This window comes from Triturus cristatus, chromosome 6 (genome assembly GCF_964204655.1).
Source record: "Triturus cristatus chromosome 6, aTriCri1.1, whole genome shotgun sequence".
NCBI lineage: Eukaryota > Metazoa > Chordata > Amphibia > Caudata > Salamandridae > Triturus > Triturus cristatus.
In genome coordinates, this window is record NC_140589.1 from 349,122,131 (window position 1) to 349,145,090 (window position 22,960).

Sequence of the window (22,960 nt, forward strand, 5' to 3'; positions counted from 1 at the left end):
CCAGTTAAGACATATTGATTATTTTTTTATTAATAAAACAAGACCAAAACAACAAAAATTGAATTAGTAAAACCAGAAATATAAATGTCTAAAGATTTCAGTGAAAATAGCTCCAAAAAGCAAAAAGACCCAGCTGTGTATATCTGGCTGTGCCAGACCGAGAGAAAGTCGAAATTTCAGGCTGACCATGATGGAGCATGTGGCGGCTACAGGGACACAGCTCGAACCGATGAACAACAGTACTTTGTATCCTGGTTTGTGGAGCGTTGCAAGGCTGCGCGCCGAGGATACATTGCGCAGCCAAGGTGATATGCTGGTTCCAATGTAATGCAGAACTGCGATGCAAGGTCCAGCATTGTCATCAAGGATCCCATTGAAGAGGTCTTGTGATGCATCGGTTCCAAGGCGCTGGGAGGCTGTGGTGCATGAACCTGCGTCATTATACAGGCTTCTGTTGACAAGAGATGCGAGGGCCTGCATTGCAAAGGTTTCGCACACACCGGTGGCTCCAATGCAAATTCGGTGTCAACGCAGAGTCCTTTGCATCAGAAAACCCCTCTCAGCAGAGACGATGCGTTGGTTCTGAATACGATGCATTGAACAGCAAAGGCGATGAGCAAGTTCTGCTGGAGATGCGCCACGGTAGAGATGTGTCAGTTCTGCTGGATCCACAGTTGGGCTTGCAGGGCACCTTCAAGCCTGCTTCTGAGGGTCCAGGACTGGTGTGGCACCACTTGGTAGCATAGGAGTCACAGATAGCAGAGTCCAGGTGCTGGGTAAAGTGTAGTTACAAAACTTCTGCAAGAATACATTGGACAAAACTGAATCTTATCCATAACTTTCAGTCAGGGTTCCAACACATTAGAGAGGCAGAATCTACCTTGGCTGCCTCAGCCATCGACTCAGCTACCCTGATTCTTCTCGATCTCTCATGAATTACAACACCATATACTATAACATGTTGCTCACTACAGTGAAAGTTTGTCGTGAGTTATCTGGTAATGCTATAAGCAGATAAGCTCTTCCTCAGTGGATGACAGTGAAAAATACATATTCGATCTAAAGATTTCTCGTCTCTTGGGGCACATTGTCTCATGAGTCATGCCTCTCCACTATTATTCAACTGCTATAGGTGCCCCCTTTCCGAGATGGTAAATCATGATCAGATTAGGCTCAATATGTACATCAACAACACTTAAATTTACATCTGCCTAGAAAATGCCTCTTCAAACATTGAATGGAAGAAAGCTTCCTTTGTCTATATGGAGCAAACCTGAAATTCTTAACCTAGGAGTACCAGACTCTGTATTTGTTTGCCTCTGTCGTCTCTGGACTACACCTAGCACTTCTCAGAAAGTTAAGAATCTGGGGGGTATATTCTCAAGAACGTCTGATAACCATCGCAAAAGTTACTTAACGCAACCCTCAACAACGCAGTCCATCGCGGGTAATTTACGCGTGTTAACAAGGTATTCACAACACGGCGGTACAATGCGATAGTCACCAGATAACGGGTCAACTGACTGTGATGAAATCAACCCCACGCCGCAAAAATGCAAAACGCGAACGCATAAAAAGCTGCGATGAGGCCAATCGCGATACAAAAATCAGCAAAAACCAGCTACAGGCCTGCAATTCACACGCGTCAGGCGGGAACAATCACAATAAAAGTAGAAAAAAATGACAAACAAATGCCAAACAACAGCCAAGCACAATGGATGTTGCCGGAGCAAGTACGGAGGAGAACCAGAACCCCACAAGCCCCCCGGAGGACCTGCCTGGGACCTCGGGGTCAGGGAAGGGCAAGGAGAAGAAGAGTAGGAAGAAGCGCTTCAGTCCGCAGGAATACAGGATCCTGATAACGGAGGTGGTCGAACACCATCAACTACTATTCGTTACTTCCACTGTGTCATTGGCAACAAAAAATGGACTATGGCAGTCCATCGTGGACAAGGTGAATGAAGTCGGAGTGCTGAAGAGGACAATGGAAGAGGTCAAGAGGCGCTGGAATGACGTCAAGTGCAAAACAAAGCTGAAACTCACCAACAACCAGAAGGCAGCAATGCAGACTGGGGGTGGGAGTCCTGTGCCGCAGGACAAGGTGGAGGAAATGGTGTCCACAGTCATCAGTGGGGAGATAGTGGCAGGAGTCGGGGGACCGGACACTGCTCAACAGGGTGAGAAACGACCAGAGACTGGGGGGACAGGGGAGATGGGCACAATGGCACACATGCACAACTGTGCTGAGCATATCTACTGACAAACCATGCTCCAGACCCCAACTCCCACCAAAAGAACAATGTACCCAAGTATGCTACATGACAGCACTGCACAAGCACAGAAGTCAAAGGCACACCGTATGAAACGGATGAGGGCGGCAAAACAGAGCAGCAGTGGCCACCCCCCCAATGCAGCACACACACATAACATGCAGAGCACATCAACACTGACAACAAAGTGGCACAAACCACAACACGTTCACAACAGAACACAGAACACAACTGGCACCCACTGGGTGTAGACACTGGCCAATCACATGTGGCATTGCAGGTAATTGTGGTTAGACAATGCACAAGTTCAAACACACATCCGTGATGTTGTCGAAATGTCCACTGTCCCTCAGCAAATAGGCAGCCCCTCCACAACAGCCACGATGTACACAGTCATGCAGTCTGTATGTGAAGATGTACAATCCAACAACAAACATGTGAACACATTGTCAAACTGCATCTCCCCTTCACATTGCAGAGGGACAGTCAACACCTCCTGCAGAGCAGCCCGAACCTCTCTTCTCTGATGATGAAGAGGACCACCACAGCTTCTACTCCGATGCCCTCCAAGAGTTCATTAACAGTCTCTGTAGCCCACATCCAGGAGCAGGGCAGCCCAGCTGCAACGGGGACACCCCACCCCCTGCACAGACCACACAGCAGGCAGCACCCACCACCACGGCTGCCTCCCTGGACCACAACGAAGAACACATGGCCTTCCAACACCATGTGTTGGGATGCCAGGAGCATCTGGCTGAATAGGTGCGGGTGGGCTTCGACTGCATGGCAGACAAACTAGATGCCATTGGGTGTCTAAGTCCCATCAGGGACCACTAACAGTCCCTAACGGACACCCACAGTCTGCTCCATGCACTCCAATGAACCATGGCTGACATCGCCAGGGTCCTGACTCTGAGACAAGAACGACTGTCTAGTCAGAGTGGCTCCAGCGAGCTCGCCTGGGAGTTGGGACTCATGTGGAGGCTCATGGAGAACATGGAGCGGGCCAATGCGGAAAGAGCGGCTGCCACGGCTGCACACCAGCGAGAGGTAACTGGGTTCTTCAATGACCTCAAAACCCTCCTCATGGCATTGCTGCCACCAGTCCTGGCGCTGATGCATGCTGCTGCTACCACTATATCCACATCTCCGCCCCCTGAAGTGTCAGTGCCACACAGTGCGGCAGACATTCCACCTCCGGCCCCTGAAGTGTCACTGCCACACAGTGCTGGAGAAAGGCCAGCACCACCCACACGTGAGGCACATGAGACAGTAGAGGACGAAGATGCGGATGAAACCGCCTTACTGGTACGGAGAAAACTGTAGCATTCATCTCCGCCACATGGCCGGTTTCAGCTTGGTTCTGCCCTCTGCATCATCACCCTCTATTGTCCCCGGATACACTCTGCGACACTCACATTGGACCTCGCAATAGACTGCCATTTTCTGTATGATCCCAATGACACAGCTATCAGACTGCAGACTGAACTCTTCCTCTTCCTTTGGACTTGTCATTCCCTGAAGGACTTTGGCTGGTCCTCCACGGGCCAACATTTGAAAGTGGGGTTTGCATGGCCTTGTACTGCTCCAGATGCAACACTCCACTGAATGTGCATTAAACATTCCGAATCACACAGATGTGTCGTCTCTATGGTCTTTCAAGTGTGGTAGTATGGATGAATGTAGGGTCAGTGAATTACTCTAACGTCCATGTGGCTCATGTCGTTGGACTTGGGTCACAGGGTGATGCATTGCCGATTGACATCCGGGTGGCACCGACGCAACAACAGCGACACATGCATTTGTTACTTCCTTGTCCAGCCCCGTACAGAACCACGCCCAGAGCACCGGGGCCATTGTTCAAACCCTTATGCTGGACTGGCATACGCCAGGCCAGCCCACTACGCTTATGCTTTGGGGGGGCAACAATGCCACGTGTGCCAGGACTCCCCTGTAGTGATCTGCTGCTCACTGGTTTAGTTGTCAGCATGCCACGGCCACTCCCTCACGGTTGGTTTACACCCACACCACACCCATCCAGCACACGCGTCACAGCACATGTGACCTTGCTAATAAAAAGGGCCAGGTGCACGTGCACGACGCCATTTCCAACCTCTCTCGGGGTGTATCCGTGTGGTGTGCATGTAAACATAGGGTCCAGGGGCCTGCGACATCACATTGCGCAGGCCCGTAGGGGGCATGATGGCGTCCGCACCATGATACTCAATCATAGAGGGGCACAGACTTGGTGGCACCGGATGCACTGCGGCCGGCACAGGCACACCGCCACGGGACGGTGACTTTCGGTGCACTGAGGTAGGGGCACCTTAAGTGCTAAGCGGGTGTGCATCCTGCGATGATGCCCCGTCCCGGCGGCTCCTTGAGAATATGGCCCTGGGGGTCCTTTTTAACTCACTTCTCTCCTTAATCCCTCTCCTCAATACCATTCTTAAGGGTGTCAATATGCAACTCTCCAAGAACTAAAACACTCTTCCTCTCCTGCGTCTCCCAGATTGACTTGGCAGATGCTTTTTATATGGATTGTCTAGACTAATTTAATATATTGTTTACAGGCCTTCCAAAGAATCTTATAGACAGACTACAGAGAGTTCAGCATCAGACTACAGGGTTGTGCTTAAACCTACCGAGATATAACTATGTCAAGCCAGCATTTAAATTACTCTGGTGGCATCCTCCTGGAGGCCAGGGTAAAATTTAAGATACTAATATTATCCAATTAAGCTTGTTGAAATAAAAATTCACTATATCTATAATGGCTGCGTTCTTCATACCCTCTCCTTGAACCTCAAATCAACATCCATGCAGCCAAAGCTTTTCTGTCCATTTCATCGTCTGAAACATGATAACCGGTCTCTGGGAATAAAAGGACCTTAACTCTGGAATGACTAGGATCTCCACTACAGAGCCAACCAAACCTATCTCTGATGATATGTACCCTAAATATCGATCCCAGAATTTTTATGGAACACAATATTGAGCACAAAATATTGAAAATAAAATATTGACCGGTACGTAAGTCTAGATTTTTTATGCCTAACTCTACATCTATGAAGTGGTGCTGAAGCAGTACACAGAGTGGGGCTGCCACCGTCAATGTTACATCGGTGAAGTCATAGGAATTGGGAAAAATCCAAGCACCAACTGTGGCAAATGTATTCAGCAGGAGAGTGGTTAAAAATGACGCAAAAGTGGTGCAAGGGGCTTGTAAATAAGCCCCTCAGTATGCAGCTGGTTGTGCATTTTGGAGCACACTGTCACTAATATATTACTAAAGTGTCATTTACAGACAGCACATTTTCCATTGCAATTGCCACTACATTTGCACAGTTATACATTTTTAAAGAGCCCAAAATGGATATGTGGTAATCATGTTTCATCAATTATTTATTATTTGACCATCTCTAAGTAAAGTTTCTTGATCTGTTCTATATCCTGCAATCAGGGAAATCTTAAGCACCATTCTCCATGTTAAATGAATAAGCAGCAATTTGTCAAAAGACATAGCCTGACATAAGACCTCAAAACACAGCAACAGCATGATTAATACAAAATTTAAAGCCACATACAGCACATTCACCTTCTGAACTCCAGCATGGTCTGAACTGCAGCACCTCCGCACCCATACTTCTAGCGCCTATGCGTATATGTACCTTGGAGATATAGATATATCTTCAAAGAGCATAGATGTGGGGTTAGGAATAGGATCAGAATCAGAATCATATAAATAGCAATACAAAAACATATAGCATCATAAGGGTTTAAAAAAACACAAATAAAATGCATAACATCATCAAGTTAGAATAAAATGAGATAAACAACAGACTAAATAAAACATGTTGAATAAACAACAGTCTGGATGAGACAAAGAACAAATGCTAATTCATCAATCTGATGGAGCAACAAATAAATTAATCTAAAAGCATCGACCTCCTAGAGCGGACTTCAGCTTGAAGAAATAAGGTCACTTATCCACACGTTTCATCATCTGGCAGTGCTAATAAAAAATGATAAACTTGTAAGCAGAGACGTCAATTTCTAAGCCTCAAAAAAGAAGCAAGACATTTTTAAATGTACATTTTTTAATCGCAAAAGAAGAGAAAATGTATCATGGTTTGTTTGTGCAAATGACTACATGGGCATACTCTGGTATCAAGCTTGGGCGGAGGTCCAGCTAGAAAGCAAAGAGAGTATTTCACTGTACCGTCCCGAAAGCTGAACACAAAACCTTTCCCATCTCTTGCTAGTATTATGCAAATAATTAGCAGAAATGACCCCTGGATTAAGATATAAATAATATTTGACACTTGGTTTTTGGTCGTCAATCCTCAACCTCTCTTCTTTAGATCGTTCTAGTAGTAGAGCAATGCACTTCCTTTCTGGCAGCTGCTGCCCGCAGTCTTCTATCCAGAGAAATATCAGTTAAACCAGGGCATTTCTTAACACATGCTATCCAGGGAATAAGACAATCCCTGTCGCATGATAAGCAATCTAAAATGATCTCTCTTGTTAGTTCTGCTTTTTCTGAGCTCCAGATAGATAACCACAAAAGAACCTGCAGGGTACGGATAAAATCACTCAGAAATTCTAAGCCTAGCTCTTTGTGACAAATACAACTAGATGTTGATACAGGGGCTGACAATACTCTCCGGCAAAAACGATTTCCCTTCCTTTGGAGGATAATCGAGTCACCCAAGCCACATATTTATGCCCCAAAAGTTGCTATTGGTACACACAGGGTGGAGAATATTTGTAAGAGGTGTGAGGACCCTCTCTCCCTTAGGTGATGGAAGACTAAGCAGAGAACCAATAGCCCTTTAAAGCTTGATCCTCTTTTGCGCAATATGTGCAGACCATGACCCAGATTAACTAAAAGTAACCCCCATATAGGAGAAAGTGCTAGTGCTTAAAAACACATTGGTGCCCACAGCGATAGATAGGGGTCGCGTACGCTTTGGGACACAGGTCATTATAAAATACTTTGTTAAAATGAGTTAGTAAATCCAACTTGGCCATGAAATTAACAAGACTGCACTAAATGATGCAAGGCTTTGGGGGTGCGAGCCATTAACACTGTGTCATCCCCTTATAGTAATGTTGAGAGGGGGGACACCATTCACCATGGGCACATCTGGGGTACACTTACTAAGCTTCGTACTAAGAGCACTAATGTACAAGATAAAAAGAAGAGGAGCTCAAACGCACCCCTGGCGACCCCCTGATCAATGCTGAATCTTTCGGTAACGCCTCCATTATTCCCAAACCTAACTCGAGCCTTGATGCCCGTATGCAGGGAAACCAGCAGGTGAATTAGAGATAGGTCCATTTGCAAGTTAACAAGGGATTACCAAAACTTTGCATGGTTAACACAGCTAAATATAGTGTGGACTGTTTGGCCACTGTGTTTTTCCCAATAATCAGGTTTAAGTTGAGGCATTGATCAATCGTCCTTATGCCACTTCGGAAACTGTATTGACATTTATTTAACACATTATTTTCATTGACTCATTCTACTATTCTGTTATACAGAACTCTTCCCAAGATTTTAGCTGGAATATCTATCAGGAAAGTAGGGTAATAACATTTAGGCTCCACCCTATTGCCCTTTTTAAAGATCGGGACAATGACTGATGAGGCCCAAGAGCGGGGGATCAACGAAATGCTCATGTTGCCATAGACATTTGTCAGCAATGGGGCCCAAAGATTTATGTTGCACTTAATAGCATCAATTGGGACGCCATCAGGCCCAGCCGCTTTCTCTCCCACACTCTCCTTGGATGGCAGTCTTCACTTTTTGCAAAGAAATTGATAGGAAGGAAGGAAGTCCCCGGGCCATAGCTGTAAACAGGTCAGATTATCATCATAGTAGATGTTTTCAAAGTATGCCACCCAGTCCTCCCCATATATGTGACACTGTTAGACCTGTCAGCCCTAGGGTGGTCTTACCCCGCATTTTTTTCCCTTTCTGCCTTAGTTTTTACCGCCATTTTTCGTTGGACCTAGGACTATTGGCGCATTACCGCTGCTGAAGAGTGCTGACGTGCAGGTGCTGTCTCCTAACAATATGGTTGCCATAGGCCCCTGCTACTGCGGAGTGGCCACTGTCCTTCTGCTCGCTAGTAGTTGGGATCAGGTTGGGACATAATGTTACTGTAACCCTGAGCGTCCCGCCTCTTGTCACCAGAGAAGCCACCACAGAGTCCCCAGAGCCTTCTAGAATCTTCCCACCCCTTAGGCTGGCGCCAGAACTTGCCGCCTTTTTGAGGGTCACCTGACCTAGGGGTATAAAGGTAAGGGAGGGAAAACCTGACAGTTAGTTGGTGCACTACTGGACCTGGGGACACTCCACCAGAGTATAGGCTGCTGAGCCAGGGGAAGCTACACTACCGAGGCTGACTGAGCTTAGGCCCTGCTGTTCCCAAGATAGCTGAGTGATCCTGATAGCCTGCTGACCTTGCCCAGTGTGAGGGGAACTCGGGGAGCCAACTCCAGTGTGCCTGCCTGAGACTACCTTCCTTCTTCCCACTACTACCAACTCCTGTAACCAAGGCCTACCATCTACTGCCAGCCCTGAGGGAAGAAGCGTTGTGCCCCTAACACCTGAAGCTCTCCCACTGGCGCTGTGATCCCTGAGTGCTGGGGAGCCACAAGGTAAAGCGCTGTGACACCAAGCGCTATATTGCCAGAATCTGCCACTTCCTGCAAACCTTGTGCCCACTGAGCGCTGTCCTTCAAGAGCTTGCAATTTTTTTTGTGAGCGCCATGCTGGGGCGCTGCCGTGTGCCCAGAACCTGATTGTGCTGCCTTAATGACTAGAGCCACCCCTAGCGTGCTAACGCTGTGCCCCCTCCACGCTGGGTCAAGGAGCGGTGTCTGCCCAAGATCACCGCCGCTGCCCGGGTACCTGTATGTGAGCGCTTCGCCCTGAAGGAGCGCTGTATGCCGGAATCGTCGCTGCAGCCCAGGCGCCGTGGTGTGTGAGGACGCTGGGGCTGAAATCACCGCCGCTCAGGAAGAAGACCGCATGTCCTGAACCCCGCTGCGGCCCCCGAAGCAAGGGGAGGGCCGCCGCGGTTGTTGCCGAGGCCGCACTAGGCCAGAAGCTCGAAGGGAGGCGTTGCCCGGCAACCGGTGTGCCGGCCGCGTCATTGGCCGCGCACCCAGGAAGCTGCGACCAGATTGGTTGCTGAACCAGGAACTCGCTCGGGGGCTCCGGCTCACTCCAGGCTCCGTGTGTGGGGTTCTGAGGAAAGGAAGGGAGCCCCAGGATTCCCCCGAAGTCACCAGCGTGCCGATCCGCCTCCCCTGGTCGAGGCCCCCACGTGAAGTAAGGAGCAGGCTGACCGGGGAGGAGGCGTCCAGCACCTGCCAGAACGGATGCAGCTTTGGGCCTCAAACTTCCCCCACAGAGTGGTGAGTGAGGGGGGGGGGGGGGTCGGGGGACTACGCACCTGGCCAGCATAGCCTACCGGCATAATCACCGCCTGGGCGACGCCCCTTCCCCCCCCCTCGGCGAAAGTGCCTCCTTAGACTCTGCTCTAGAACTCTGCAGGAGACCTATTGCCTGTATTGATTAACCGCAGGGGAGTAGTTGACAGATTGTGCCTCTACTTATGAATGCTCACTTATGTGGATAGATGCAGGAAGCCTGGGGCCGAGAGTGAATGTAGATCTGCCTAGGAGGTGTCACTGGTAATGAGAAGATACCTGCAACGGAACTGCTACCTGGCTGGTCTTCTAGGATGGGCATGGTTACTGATAATGAGCCTGAATGCCCACATTGAGTTAGAATCTTGAGAATGTTCATTTATATCGCCTAGTGGGTTAGGAGTGTTTCCCTGTTGTATTTACACTGCATAGGAAATGTGGTCTTTATTGAACCGGGGCATAAGAAATGTCGCATATGTTGACCATGTACACAAGAAATGTTACCTTTAGTGACTATGTGCCCCAGAAGTGTTACCTGTAGTGACCTGAAGTTAGAGAAATCGTTCATTCTGCACCCTGTGCGAGTTTTGCATTTCTAATCCTGACCGATGATAGATAAAGCTACATGTTTTTGTCAATGACTCTGGAGTGGTGTCTCTTTATTACGTGTGCTTTACTGGGTCAGTCTGAGTGTGTGCTGCACAACTACTTCACACATAGCTTTCGGAGTGCCTTCCCGCCTCACATCAAGCTACCGCGTCGGAGTCGGTGGTCTCTGGGACCTTCCGGGTCTAACAGACACCTGATCATTGAGCGGCCTTGGTGTAGAGAGTGCATACATAAGACAGCCTTCCATAATGACTTACTGTCCTTTGTGCGGGCAGTATCAGTTAATAGGTGTGAGAAGGTGGCCTGATATATGCTGTCCACTAGTTCTAGCGGGCACCTTGTATCAGTCCAAACAACCCCTTATGGTGATAGGTTAAAGACAACCTTTATTGAAAGCCATCCTAGTGATAACTATAGAGAGCAGCCTTCAGGCTAAGTCTTGAAGGAATGTAAAGCAGCTTCTTTTACCAGTCTATAATCTCTTGAATGATCTAATGAAAAGACAACCACACCAGGAATATATTCAAAATACATGTATTTAAGATAAAACACACCCCTCTAGTCTCTTTATGAGCCTGGAGTTTGAAGTTCTTAGTTTACAAGTCAGCAATTATCAGTAATAGCACAAATACACGTTTGGACCCTAGGGGCGTACCAAACCATATACCAAAAAAGTGGTATAAGAACCACGACATGGAATAGACACTAGGCCTATAGCCTGTAGAATCGCTGGGACCCCAAGGAACCACCAAAGGTAGTGACACAGGGGACCCACGGGGACTGTATGCAGTGTGTAAACACCCCGGCGGGTTCCCGTTATCTTCTACGGGCAATGTCGCGGTTGGAAATTTAAAGATTAGGGACACTTCTAATCGAGTCAGGACCAAACCCTTTTGGGCTTAAGAAGTTCTAGGACTAGCACCCACGAGAGCACCGGAGTACTCAAGTTACCTCACGCAAAGAAGCCGGGTGCATAGGTGTCTTTTGGTGTCGGGTCCCGTCGTCGATTTCAATGGCAGCCTGCAAAGAACTGTGGCTGCCGTGAAGAGGAGAAGTGTCCGAAGAGATCCAAGCCTGGATCTAGGATGGAAGGAACCTGAAAGCAGAGGGGACAGAGTCTGGGTCACTTGCCAGTGACTGAGGGCAGGATGGACCAATGCCCACAGATGTCGGGTGCTTCAGGTGAGTTGATGGGTGTCTTGACTCTTCAGCCACGAGGTCCAGGAGGCGTTGACGAAGTCCACGAGTTGGAGTCGAGCTGTCCCACGAAGTCTGTCGAGTGCTGCGGTGTCGGTGACCAGAATGGACCCAACAAGCCTTGGCAGCGGCAAGTCACTGGAATTCAGACAAAGGACTGCGGTGCAGACCAGCAAGGTTTGAGGGACTCACCCAGTAAGGGTAAGTCAGGGCACATCTGGAGCAACCAGGTAAGCTCAATCAGAAAAGGAGTTGCCTTCGTGGGGACCTGCTAGCCAACAGGCTAGTGATCGCGAAGGAGCCTCGAGCAGTCACACTTGAAGCTGGCCCACGGGTCACTCGTGGAGTGGAGGCCAACAATCTTCGGTGCAGGAGGTGCTCAAGGCTGGGTTTACTCGGAGCCCAAAACACAACTTCGAAGAGGACCAGGAAGATAGTGTTGCTGCAAAAGTTCTCTGTGTCCAGGGGTCATGGTTCCACTTCACCAACGATAGCCACGGGCCTCAGATTTGCTGTGGACTCAGGATAGTCTCGGGGAAGTCTGGAAATCCACCTCTGGTGATGCAAAGAGTTCGGCGTCCGGCGGGAGCTTCAGGGATGCAGACCGGTCAGTTGCTTCTTTGGTGCCTGCCAAGCAGGGGAGTCACTCCTTGACCCCAAGGGAGATTTCTTCAGTCTTCTAGTTAAAGTAGAACATCGAAGGTCCAGGATATATGTTGCAGAGTTTCGTCCAGGGTAATCTAAAGTCCTAGGGACTGGATTCCTATACTTATAGTAAGTTTAGGGGATGGACTAACTCTAAGGCCCCACCTATGGGTGGGCCTGGAAAGAGGGGTGGTTACACCCAATTCCTTTGTCCAGTTTTGCACCAGAGCAGGGGCAGGTAGACCCTGCAACCGGTTTGAACTGGGCTATGCACAGGGACAGCAAACGTGCCCCCAGTGCAGTACTTCAAAGCACCAGAGAGTGCTCCCACCCAGCCCCAATACACATCTGCCTGTTTGGGGAGGTGGTGACACCTCTCCTCGACAGGAATCCTATTGTCCAGGCCTCCCCTGCCGGAGTTTCAATCAGCAGCAGGAGGCCAGACCCGTGTCTGTGGCAGAGGCATCCATTTTGTGATGCCAGGGCTCAGGAAAGTCCTACCGGGTTTAGCCAAGTGTGAACATAGAGATATAAGAAAATAAGCCCGGAAATATTTCATTGGGCACATTTACAAAATCATTATTGTAAAAATTAATAAGAAATAGAGTCAAAGCCCACCTATATCTAACAGCTTGAAAGTCAGAGACAGGGGTACTCACTGACTCTGCACAACCACCAATCAAAAGAATAATCCAAATGGATAATCCACCAGAAACTTTGCCAGAGCGGGATGGTGTGGCGGGGAGGCTAAAACACATATAACCATCAAAATGTATCAGATTAGTTTCCCAAGTCTCCTGCAATAAGACTGTATCATACAATTTTACAAACTTTTGCCAGTCTGGCATTAGTAACTTAGTACGAAGACCCACAATGTTGCAGCTTAATATTTTTAGCCCAAAATTCTTGACAGAGGTTGAAGCTACAGGGGTTAAGGCAAGTCACTCAAGCACTTGACTGGGGGAGGAGGGAGTATGCAAAGCATTGTCTGGGGAGTATGCTTCATTGTGTGTACCAGTGCCATCGGGAATAGTCAACAATACTAGATACTATTGCCCCCCCCCCCACTATCGCTGGCAAAACCCTGCTCCAAGATATGCAAGTTATGATGCTCTTCCCCGGTACGGACAGTGATCATTCTCTGGAGTGCTTGGGGCCAGACAATCCACCTCGTGGCAATCCTATAGGGGGTGCATATTTGTTTTTTAAACTTCAAACCCCATCCAGGCTGCTGTGAATAGCTATTGGTAAAACAATGAGGTACTTGTGTGATCAGCCTCTAAAAAATACCCTAAAGGTAGTATGGCAATTAGTGAACTTTTCGAGATTTCCAATGAATGAGCACTCAGTAATTTCCACACACTGACCGGATACCTAAAGTTAACTACAACACCGTCTCCATCTATATTTTCCCGTTGATGACCCGACCCATCCCACTCTTGGCTCCATTAAGATATCACAGCTGTCTGCAGGATTAAACTACTTGTGTGTACTAAGCCAGTTGGGGACATTGTTTTTAAGTCCCCCCATGACCACCTGATTTACTTGCAATGGAGGTACCCCCATCATTATCTGAACATAGGGGCATGACTCGGGTGGTAGATTAAAATTTACGGTGCTGGAAGCTTTGTTCATCAGAAAGTCTCCCCCGCCTTCTGACACTTGGGTGATCCGATGGCCTAGTGCTCCCTATGAAATGATCCCGGTGGGGCCGCTCATGCCGTGAAAAATACCTGATCGATCATTTACAGCACAATTTCTGGTCCCGGTGACTACAGATGGGGGGTGGGGAGGTTGAGGCTCTGGATTCTGTGGAATGTACCACCTGCACATTGCAAATGCCTGGCACAGGCTGTAGATTTAGGGAATATTTACAGTGCGAGTAACTCCGGCAGATGTTGTGGTGCACTCTTGGTGTTGTGACTGGATGACTCAATTTTCTCAAGGCTCTCCCTAATGGGTTACAGATGTGTCTCCAGAATTTTAGAATAGTTTTTATATAGATTCTGAATAAAGGTGTTGTCCACGAACGAAAACATAGTGTTGGACTCCCCTGTTACCTTAGGCTTGGGGCCTTAAAGTTTTGCCTGTGCTGCCCGCGTGTTTGACTTCATACGTTTAGGTGCGGGCTCAGCAGGAGAGATGGAATTGTCCTGCCTGGAATCCTCTATCAAGGAGTCAAGGTTTTTTTTGTTTAAAATGCTTTATTGAGATAATATCCAAAGTAAAACATCAGTATAAAGTATACAACCAATGTTCAAACACTACAATAACCTTAATTTGAGTAAGGTGAGTAAAAGAAAGAACAAAATAAACCCCAAGCAGGTATGAGCAATGTTAAGGAGTATACGATCAAAACCAATTTGAACCATCTAAACATGTACATAAGCATATGCAATTTAGCATTTTAAAACAAGGGTAAAAAGGGGAGGGAAGGGAAGAGAAGGGGAAATAATAAGAAGCAGCTTAACAGTAATACAAAAATAGCAATAACAACTTACTAAACATAGTATCATTAAGGAGGTTCATAACGGAGTACCTACGAAGTAGTTCGAACAGCCATCCTAGATAGGAATGTCGTGATTGGTGACTAGAGTAAGTTTTTTTTCATCAATAAGGGTATAGAGGTGGCATGTGCGCGATCTAGCTTGTGATGATGGCATAAAAGGTTTCACCAGGCGTGGTACGAGATTTTGGCAGCATCCTTCCAATTCGTGGTAATAATCTGAAAGGTAATAACTATAAATAAATCAATACATTTACCCACGCTTCCCTGGGTACTCCATATAGGGGAGGAGCTGCCCAGAAAAACGTGCACAATATCAAATGGAAAATCTGTGGATAAAATGTAATTCAATTTCTTCCAAATGAGCAACCAAAAACTCTTAACCAGAGGGCAGAGAAAGAACATATGAAATAAATTGCTATTTTCATGAGGGCAAGACCATCATCCAACAATTTGAACTTATGGAGATCAGTCGGGGTAAGAAAAAGCCTATCATAAAAATAATATATATATGTGCTTGCTGATCGTGAAGAGGTGTGAATGTGTGCCCAAATGAAACCCCAAGTATGAAACGAGAGTTCTTGTGACAAATCCTTTTCCCACAAAATATCTGTACTAGATTTGGTTCTCATATCAGTAGGGTGAGACAATATCTTGTAAATGGTAGATGCTTTAAACTGAGTAGAGAAGTCCAGAGAGAGAGAGTGGATATCTGATTGTGTAAAACCAAGGAAGAGTGTGGGATTGGATTTGAATTAGAGATGTACTGAGGCTTGGTATATACTGTCCACTAGTTATAGTGGGCACCTTGCACCAGTCCAAACAACCCCTTATTGATGAAAGGTTAAAGACAACCTTTATTGAAAGCTATCCTAGTGGTAGCTATGGAGAGCAGCCTTCAGGCTAAGTCTTGAAGGAATGTAAAGCAGCTTCTGTTACCAGTGTATAATCTCTTGAATGGCTAAATGAAAGGCAACCACACCAGGTAGATATATAAAATATATGTTTTTATTACTAAACACACCTTACTAGTCTCTTTTTTTTTGTAACATATTTTTATTGACATTTTCAGATTTAATATACCATACATCATTCACATCTTTCCAGTAAGTATGGCATAAAGTACAGTATGCGGTATTACACACCAACTGTAAATCCGGACGTAGAGTCCTCAGAAGGATGTTATGATCAAGTACGAGGCAGTGTGTGTATCCCATGGATACGCATGACTACTATGTCACGTGAACAGGGGTGTACACACCTTACTAGTCTCTTTATGAGGCTCGAGATCCAAAAACATAAGTTACCCTTAAAATATTACAGTTAAATAGCACGAATACACGTTAGGCCCTAGGGGCGAGCCAAACCATATACTAAAATAGTGGTATAAGAACCACAATTTAACTAGACACAAGGCCTAGAGCCTGTAGAATCGCTGGGACCCCAAGGAACAACCCAAGGTAGTGACACAGGGGACCCACGGGGGCCGTGTGCAGTGTGAGAACACAGCCGCAAGCTCCTGTTAGCCTTCTATGGGGAAAGTTGCGGTTAGATTTTTAAAGATTAGGGACACTTAGAGATGAACTAGGACCAAACCCTATTGGACTTAGGAAGCTCTAAGGTCAACACCCACAGGAGCACCGGAGTACTCGAATTACCTCACCCAGGGAAGCCGGGTGCATAGGTGTCAAATGGTGTTGGATCGCGTCGTCATTTTCTATGGAAGCTGGCGAAGAAGTGCTGCTGCCGGGAAGATGTGAAGTGTCCGAAGAGATCCAAGCCTGGATCGAAGATGAGAAGAACCTGAAAGCAGAGGGGACAGAGTCTGGGTCACTAGCCAGTGACCAGGGGCACAATAGACTAATGCCCACTGATGTCGGGTGATTTCAGGTGAAGAAGGTAAAGCTTGACTCTTCTGCCACGAGGACCAGGAGGCATTGAGGAGAACCAGGAGCTGGATTCTAGCTGTCCCACAAAGGATGTCGAGTGCTGCAGCATTGGTGCCCGGATTGGACACAACAAGCTTTGGCAACAGCAACCCACGCAGAAAGGAGAAAGATGCTTCGGTGCAGACCAGCAAGGTCTGAGGGACTCACCGGTGGGGAGTCAGGGCACATCTGGAGCACCCAGGGAAGCCCAAGGAAAATCAGAGTTGCCTTCACAGGACCCACCAGCTGACGGACCAGGGATCGCGAAGGAGCCTCAAGCAAAAATGCAAGAAGCAGGCTCACGGAACACTCGTGGAGTGTAGGCCCACAATCTTCGGTGCAGATGGTGCTCGGGGCTTGGGCTACAAGTAACCCAAAGCATGACTTCGAGAGACGTCGGGAAATCAATGCACTTGCAAATGTGCACGGTGACTATGCGTTCCAGTTCCACGTCACTCACAAGAGCTGTGGGTCTCAGCTTTACTGGGGACTCAGATAGGCCTATGAGAAGTCTGGAAATCTTCTTGGGCTGCAGATACTTCGGAGTCCGTCGGGAGCTTTGGAGATGCAGACCGGCAATTGCTTCGTTGGTGCCTGCCAAGCAGGGGAGTCACTCCTTGACCCCAAGGGAGATTTCTTCAGTCCTCTAGGCATGAGTAGAGCGTCGAAGTTCCAGGATTCAGTTGCAGAGTTTCGTCCAGGGACATCTAAAGTCCTGTTGCCAAGGGTTTCTTATGTATACCTAAGGGGTTGGACTAACTCAGGGGACCCACCTATGGGAGGGTTAGGAAAGAGGGGGGGCTACACCCATTTCCTTTGTCCAGTTTCACGCCAGAGCAGGGGCTGGAAGCCCCTGAACCGGTTTGAGCTGGACTATGCACAGGGACACCAAATGTGCCCCCAGTGCAGGACTTCAAAGCACTCTCAGAGTGCTCCCACCCATCCCCAATACACATCAGCCTGTCTGGGAGGTGGTTACACCTCCCTGTGACAGGAAACCTATTGTCCAGCCCTCCCCTACCGGAGTTTCGGTCAGCAGCAGGAGGCCAGACCTGTGTCTGCGGCTGCAGCATCCATTTTGTGATGTCAGTCCTCTTTTAAGTTGGTACCGGGTATACTAGTGCTGTCATGTCTCTCCCTCTAGAAGGATGGGATCATACTCCCCTACCATTTACTGCTGTGGGGGGTTGATTTCAAGGTGTTTGACACCAAACACGCCAAGTTTCCGTGCTGCCAGTCCAAAGTTAGCATTTACCGTTTGGTTATAATGCCCTTAAGAGTACATTGTCAGGCTGCACTACTGACAACCCCGGAGGATAGATTCCGAAGGCTGCAGAGGGGCTCAGCTCATGCTTGGGCACCCTCTCACATATAACCATAGGGGTGACTGATGGGTTTCTATGTGCAGTGATAGGTGAGATATAGTGAACCTATATCTCTGTAAGGGGTGCATGCACCACCTTACCCAGGCTGCAGTAGCAGACCTGTGGTGTCATTTTGGAGGGCTTCCCAGGGCTGGCATAATACATGCTTCAACTGCCTGGTAGGCCTCTGGGGTACCTATGCCCTGGGTACATAGTATACCATATACTAGGGACTTATAAGGGCATCCCAGAATCCAATCTGTTGTGTACCTAAGGTACTAGGAATCCATTTGTAAGAGAAAGCAGATATGCTGGGGACCTGATTAGCAGGTTCCCAGCCAAACTAAGTCAAAAACCATCAAAAAACCAGGAAGAAAGTGGGGGCAACCATGTAGTCAGATTCCACCTTCCTAATTCATACTTCTCTTGGATCTCCATGAAGTCCATAAGAGACCCATCAATAATTAAATTTTCAAATGTAATAATGCCTTCATCATACCATTCTTTCTAAAATAGGTCTCTGTTATTAATCTTTAAGTGTTTGTTATACCAAATATGAGTATGTGCAAAAATATACGATTTAGAGAGATGGGCTTTAAACAAAGAGGTGGCAACTGCAGTAGAAGGGGTGAGAGTAGGAGATAAAAGACGTCCATGGGGCTGAGATAGACGAATGGCGGCGGTAAAGGAGAATGGTGTGTAATGGGACTGTTCTAGGAAGCTCCAGGCCGTTAATGGTGTATGTGAGTTGGCTGAAAGAAAGGTCCAAATTTGTTTCAGGGTAAATGCAGAATGGTAATTTCTAAGATTAGGAAAATTAACCCCTTCTAGGTCTTTGGGCTGTTGAAGTCGAATTAGTGAAAACCTGGTCTTGCGATTATTCCATAGGAATTTGGTCAAGGAACGATTGATGGTTTTAAAGAAAGAAAGTGGAAGAGTAATTGGGAGCATGGATGGATAAAAATTAATGATCGGAAGCATCATCTTTTTAATTGTGGCTAACCTACCCCACCAAGACAAAAATAGTGGGGACCAACTATCTATGAGTGCCAAAAGTTTTTTAAAGATATCTGCAAGATTAATTTTAAAGGATTCTTTGCTATTATTTGTGTATAGGATATCTAAGCATTTAATACTTTTTGAGTTACATTTGAACCCTTTGTCTTTAAACATATCAGAGAAGCAATGTTTATCTAATGGCAAAACCTTGGATTTGTCAATATTGAGTTTATAACCAGAGACTAAAGAGTACTCATTTAGCAAAGAGAAAAATACTGGCAAAGAGGTAGTGGTATTGGAGAGATATAATAAAATGTCGTCTGCGTAAGCAATAAACTTAATATCCATATGTTTAAATTGGAATCCCGTAAACTGTGGAAAACATCAAAGTTTTTCCAAAATATGTTCTAAGGTAAGAATAAATAAAAGTGGGGATATGGGGCACCCTTGACTAGTTCCTCTCTAGAGTGAAAAGTATTTGGATTGACATTCATTCACCCAAAAGGAGGTGGAGGGTGCAGAGTATAGCAACTGGATGTATCGAATGATGGGGGGACTAAAGCCGATCCATTTGAATTCTCCAAAAATGAATTCCCAATTTACTCTGTCGAAGGCCTTTTTGGCGTCTAACGTAATTGCAGCAACTGGTGAGTCCGCCTTGGCGTCTAAAAGAATAATGTTTAGGAAAGTCCTGGAGTTATCTGTAATTGGTCACCACGTTACAAACCCTGATTGATATATATTAATTAAGTCCAGGATGACCGGATTTAACGAAGGGCTAATAATTTGGCAAAGATCTTACAATCTGTGTTAATTGGGGAAATGGGTCTATAATTCTTACAATAAGAAGGGTCTTTGTCTTTTTTGGGGATCAAACAGAGCATAGCTTGATTAAAGGAACCTTGCATTTTACCAGAGGTTAAGAAGTGATTTATGAGCAGTAACAATTGAGGAACAAGAAATTGCTTGAAATGAAGAAAGAAACGAACAGTAAAACCATCCGGACCAGGTGTTTTATCTTTGGTAAGTTGATTAATAGCATTTGTGATTTCTTGTCCTAATATTGGACTATCGAGGGATGTAAGTTCAACGTGATTATCGGCGGGTTTGGGAATGGTTTGAAAGAATGAATCAATTTGGTCAGACGAAGGGGTCGACTCGGGAGTATAAATAGAAGTGTAATATTCAATGAAACATTCAAGGATCTTAGAATCAGTGATATGACTGACTCCTGCGCTATCTGTGATGGCAACGATCTTGGATTTCTGTTTTTTAATTTTAAGATAGTTGGCTAGGGATTTGCCAGTTTTATTGTGGCCGCCGTACATTTTAGCTTTAAATTTGAGGAAACTGCTGCAAGCATTATCCCAGGATTGTTTATTATATTCCAATTTGACTTTAATGAGATTGGACAAAGTATCAGAACAATTTGAGGTAAAATACTCATGCTCTAAAGCCTTAACTTGTTTGAAAATTAGTGTTGCATCATTAAGTGCCTTATTTTTTTTCCAGGAAACAAAATCTATTATAAATGATCTGGTGGTATCTTTGAAAGCATCCCAAATAAAATTAAGCTGTGAATCAGAGGAAAGATTTTTCTGAAAAATTCCTGTATAAATAGTAAAAAGTGTTCAACAAATTGAGTGTCTAACAAAAGGGCATTGTTAAAACGCCATCGGCGTGAGATGGGAGTGTAAGTGGGATAATCCATGTCTATAATGACCAGGGCGTGATCAGAGATAAGAATGGAGCAAAACTCTGCATGGGTCATGAATTGAAGAGATGATTGGGTGAGAAATATGTAATCTATTTGTGAATGAGACCTGTGAGCAGGAGAGAAGAAGGAAAATTTCAAGACATCAGGGTGAGAAATTCTCCAAGCATCTAACAACCCTCCAGATGTAATAGCTTTGTGGAAAGTCTTTTGTATTCTATTGGGAATTAATTTGGTTTGAGATTTCCGGTCTAAAAGAGGGTCCATAAGTTGGTTGCAATCACCTCCCAGAATCAAATTTTCTAAGGCATGAGAAGAAAGAATAGAGAAATCATTCAAAAATATCAGATCAATACCATTAGGGCCATATACATTACAGATAGAAAATTGCGTATTATTGAACTTAATATTCAGTCAAAGCCATCTACCATTATTATCCTTGACCTCATTTAGCAAAAGAACATTTAGTGACTTGTGAAACAGGATTACTATGCCATTCTTATTATTAACTGCTGGAGAACAGAAAACATTTCCAACCCATAATTGGCGGAAGGAGAGCAAATTGTTACATTGCTTGTAATCTTACCATACCTCTCCCTTTTAATTAACCATGGCACCTTCCATACAGTTTGTTATGACTTCATTTGGAAGGGTGTTCTGATTAATTCGAGCTTGGACTTCTGTGGTTGCAGTACTGTGCTCTTTCCATTAAACTGGATTTATATCTTTACTGGATTTATTTGCTTAATTCATTGGAATTTTACACTGGCGACGAGGGACATCGTACCTGCTACTGGACACTGACGCCCTCCTTGGAATCATTGGAGTGGAACGGAGTTTGTGCTGTTCGTAAGAAGATTTCTCCGGCTGCATTCAGGTGCCGCATCATCACGCTACGTGGCTGCATTTTGGTTATACCGCGTCATCACGCGACGCATTCGCGTCATCATGCGATGTAACCCTGTGGCCATTTTGGAATTCCTGAGTGCGTTTTCGTGGATGCGCACCACTACATTTCCGTCTTACCTGTGGATCCTTCGCATAGCCGATGTGCACGGCTGGGCACATAGTATCAATTATTTATTATCGCCGATGCGCACGGCTGTGCACGCAATTTTAAAAGGTACTTGGTGACACCTGTCACACTTTGACTTGAATTTTTCATACATATTCTGTGGTATCACTTACTTTAAGTGTTAATATTGTAACGTTTATATACATTACTGCACATCACGCTAATGTGCTCAGCTTTCCACTTTTACTTATTTTTAACGCACTGTTTGTTTTAGTGCTACATTAATTTATTCATTTCCATAACCCACTTACATACAACTTTAGTAGTATATTGCTGCACTATTTATATGTTAACGTACTCTATTGTGCTACCATGCAATTCAAACCACCTACTAAATTTCTGCAATCAAAGGGTGATTCTCCTATTCCCTGGTCCAGGTGGGAGGAGGAATTTTTAACGTACTTGAAAGCCATTGGCGGAGATAGGATGGGTAACGAGAGGAAAAAAAGTATTCTATTACTTTGCCTTGGATCTGAGGGACAAGCTGTTTTTAGAACTTTACCTGCAGTGTCTGGTGAACTCAGCACTTTTGAAGAAGCACTTTCACGCATGGAGCCTCATTTTAAACCCACGACATGTATAGCACTAAACAGGTATAAGTTCTATACTAGAGCACAAAGGGAATCTGAAACGTTTGATGATTTTTTAACTACACTTAGGACTCTTGTGGTTTCTTGCAGTTTTGGTAATCTAGCAGATGAAATGATTAGAGACCAAATTATTGTAAATGTAAAAAGCAAGAAAACCCAAGATCAATTATGGGCGTTAGGAAATCCTAATATGCATGACACAATAGCTACGGTAAAAGCTTTTGAACAATCCGACAAATGGATGAAAACTATTGAAGATGCTAGTGCAAAAGGTGATAGGAGTAATAAATGCATAGATGAAGTTTGTGTTGTGAAAAAAATATCTTTCACAAAGACTTCTCACTAGGGTAATAGGGATATCAAACCTATTGTATGTTTCAGATGTGGAAGTACTAACCATGTAGCATCATTACAATTTTGTCCTGCCATAGGGAAGGAGTGTATCAAATGTGGAAGGATAGGGCATTTTGCAAAGGCTTGCAGAGATGACCGTAAAATAACTATCAACATAGATAGGAATGTTGGTTCTAGGACCAACAAGGTTTCTTGCGTAAGAGGTACCAATCCCTCTTATGGAGATACGGTCAGTGAAAGAGGTATTGTTGTATCTATTATTG